We start from the raw sequence: 4,101 nt of genomic DNA on the forward strand, positions 1-4,101 counted from the left end.
TGATGAATAAAAGTCTTACTCATTGCCTTAAAGAGAAGATCGGTCTTCCAAAAGAAATTCTCGGCAGACTAAAGTAGGATTTCCGTGCCAAAATTAAAGTCAGCTAGAATTGTTTAAATTTTAAAGTGAAAAATCCATCACATTTTTTATGTCGCTGCCCCCTCACTCACCATGAAACCCCCTGCTCACACAATAGAAACTCTGTTCTTCCAATTACTGAAGCCCAAGGATGTGGAATCATCCATGACTCCCCCTCTCCAATATAACAGTCAACACTGTTGAGTTTGCCTTCAGAATATATCCAGAGTCTACTTCATAACTATTTCTTTTTCTTTTTATAATTTTTTAGTGTTTTATTTAATTTTGAGAGACAGCTAGTAAGGGAGGGAGAGAGAGAGAGAGAGCATGAGCAGGGGAGAGGTAGAGAGAGAAGGAGACACAACAATCTGAAGCAGACTCCAGGCTCTGAGCTAGCTGTCAGCATAGAGCCCAACATGGGGCTAGAACCCATGAACTGTGAGATCATGACCTGAGCCAAAGTTGGATGCTTAACCAACTGAGCCACCCAGGTGCTCCTCAACCACTTCTGATGCTTCCATTATGACCTACTCCACCGCAGTCTCCCACCTGGATTATTTGTAGTAGCCTCCGACCTGGTCTTCCTGCTTCCATCCCTTTGCTCTCCAGTTTCCTTTTGAGCAGGTCATAACACTAGTCCACCATTCTAAGGAGAAATTGAAGAATTTAATATAGTTTAGATGCTCTCTGACACCATCCTCTACCACTTGCCCACTGGCTCATTTCCCTCATTTCATTACCTCATTGGTACTTCTCAGTCATATCAAGGATTCTCCCCCAGGGCGTTTGCACTTACTCTTCCCTCTGCCTGGAATGCGCTTCCTCCACATGGCCATGTGGCTCACTTCCTTATTTTCTTCAGGTCTCTTCTCAAATGTGAGCTCATCAAAAGTAACCAAATCTCCCTGCCCTGCATAAAAGAGCTCCAACCTCCTACTACCTCCCACCCTCTCATCTTGCTCTGCTTTGTTTTCATTCATAGCGCTCATCACTCCTGATAATTTGCATGTTTATTTGTTTCTTGTATACCTCCTCCATTACCTGGACAGTACTAGGCACTCAATAAACATTTCTGGAATGATGATTATAACAATAAAGATGTGTTTGGCTCCTGGATTTCCTATACAGCAGTAGTAAGAAAGTACAGTAGTAATAAAGATAGGACTCTGAACACATGGTGTTATAATGGTTGTAGCCCATCACCCAATAGTACACAAGGACTTGTACACAAGCATAAAACAAAAATGATAATGAGATACACTAACTTACTGAAAGTTAAGCCTAATAGAATACAATTATTTTAAAACTTGGTGAATTAAGTTGAACCAGAAATAAATCTATATATTTTCTACAAATACTGAACCACACTGACAGCTCACTCATCTTACATCTTGGAGGTGAAAGCTGCTGAGGCTTTGGGAAGAAGGCTTTCGTCGCTCATGTAGGGAAGTGCAGTGTCGCACTCTCCCTTTTCAGGAATAACCCCTTAGGTCAGTTAGAACAAGATTTCTCTCTGCCTGTTGATCTTTCTCTGCTTTAGTGGATTACTTGTGTTTTCTTTCTACTTTCTGCCCTTTTTCACTCCTGGCACAACCCAGACCAAGCAAATGGAAACTTGTGGCTCCCCAGTCAAGAGAAAGGTTCCAGCCAATACCTAAGAGACAATGGCACCAGTGAGAGGTGGAGATCAGTAATACAAGATCTTTGGGAGATGCTGAGATTGAAATTAGGAATTGCCAAAAGCTGTAGTCAGCAAGAAAAATCAGGAAAGCTGAAGCTCTCTCTCAAAGTATCAAGTGACAGGAATATGGGGAAAGTTTGCTTGTTCACTTATTCACCAAGCACTTTCCTGGTACTGGACTTTAAAAGATGACAAAATGAATTCCCTTCATTTGGAAAAAGGCTGACAAGTACTCAGGTCATTATTATATAAAGTGATAAGTGCTAAGTTTTGTAGATTGTGTAAGAGGGAAATGTTATCCAAATAAGGCTTTGATATAAGAATAGACTTGGAGGGGCACCTGGGTGACTCAGTCAGTTAAGCATCAGACTCTTGGTTTCGGCTCAGGTCATGATCTCATGGTCTGTGGGATCTAGTTCCACATCAGGCTCTGTGCTGACAGTGCAGAGCCTGCTTGGGATTCTCTCTCTCCCTCTTTCTCTGCCCCTCCCCTGCTCATACTCTCTTTCCCCTCTCTCTCTAAATAAATAAATAAACTTTAAAAAAATGAATGAATTTGGATTCTAAAACCTGTTTTGCATCTATCTGTGATAAATTAAGTAAATTTCTTAAATTCCCCATACTTCAGTTTCCTTCTGGGAAGGAAGAAAAAAAAGCCATTATAAAAATGATTAAAAAGAAAAAACAGCTAGGAACGCCTGGGTGGCTCTTTTGGTTAAGCATCCAAATTCGGCTCAGGTCGTGATCTCACAGACCATGGGTTCAAGCCCCACGTCGGGCTTTGTGCTGACTGCTTAGACTCTGGAGCCTGCTTCAGATTCTGTGTCTCCCTCTCTCTCTGCTCCTCCCCTGCTCACTCTCTGTCTCAAAATAAAATAAAGACATTAAAAAAAAAAAACCCAGCTAAAATATATATTCTTTGCTGAGGGTTTCTGTTTCCCTCTGGGTGCAGCTTATACTTTAAATTCATGTGGTATTATCAATGTCACATTTCCTGACTTTGCGAGGTACATGCTGGTATTCGTACATTCCATACCGAGAAACAAAGGTAGGAGTGTTTGGTCAGTAACAAGATGTCATTCTGCAAGACCAGGAACTCATCCGGGAAGTTCCTGATGGAAAATCCTGCAGGGGAGAAGGGAACGGCCCTCAAGAGGACAGTCAGCAGCAGATGGGAAGATAAGAAATGTGTGATCAAGTCATTCTGCCCAATGGAGAATTGTTCATGGCGATGTATTTGTCTGACCCCTTCCGGTACATCTAGCGTCCTGAGAGGAGTTTGTCAAATAAGGGTGAAGGAAAGACAAGAGCAGGAAGAATGAAAAAATAAAAAAATAAAACCAATAGTATGATTCCCAGGTGAGATAGCTGCATGTTAACATCTGAAATTCTATCAAGATCGAACAAAAGACAGTAAATGTGACCCCAGCATAGAATTGGGGAACAATCCTCTTAAGGCAGCAAGTATGAACTTGGCTATCGTGAACTAAAGGACATTGACTACTTTTGGGTGTTTCTTACGGGAACTCTCACTAACACTGACTTTATTTGTAATAACACTGTTTCTTAAATGCCCCCTTGACTGCTATGATATTGCTATAACAGTAATTGCCTTTTACTGAAGGAACTTCTATGGGCGAAGCATATCATTCTTGCAATGATTTTATGGGGTAAACTTTATTTTCTTCATATTATAAATAAGGATATCCAGCCCTAAAGAAATTACTTACTGGGCCACTTGGGTGGCTACATCAATTAAGCATCTTACTGTTGATTTCAGCTCAGGTCATGACCACATGGTTCACATGTTTGAGCCTCTCCCCAGGTTCAATGCTGATGGTGTGGAGCCTGCATGGGATTCTCTCTCTCCTCCTCCTCCTCCTCCTCCTCCTCCTCTGCCTCTCCCCCTCTCACTCGCACTCTCTCATGCTCTTCCTCTCTCTCAAAATAAATAAGTAAGCTTTAAAAAAGTATAAATAAGCTTTAAAAATGTATACAAGTATTACATAGGTTGAGAGGTACGGATTTACTGACATTCCACAATTTTTCAGTCTGCAAAAATGGTTATTCCATAGGGTCTAACGCTGGTAAGTAGAAACTAGGCCTGACCTGGGTAGTCCATCACTGCGTAAGACACTTCCACACAGAGCGAACTCTAGTGTAAAACTGAATATCCATGAACCCGAGAAGACAGAAAACCTAGCAACGGCGCTCATATTATTGAAGTCATCTACCACTGCATACTGCCTTCAGTAAAAAGGATTTTTGAAACTCCATGGCTTTTTAGATGAAGACTTTAACCTGCATTTTTATGTAAGCACCTTCCTTAGGCTTTATGGAAG

Source organism: Crocuta crocuta, unplaced genomic scaffold (genome assembly GCF_008692635.1).
Source record: "Crocuta crocuta isolate KB4526 unplaced genomic scaffold, BGI_CrCroc_1.0 scaffold158, whole genome shotgun sequence".
Taxonomy (NCBI): Eukaryota; Metazoa; Chordata; class Mammalia; order Carnivora; family Hyaenidae; genus Crocuta; species Crocuta crocuta.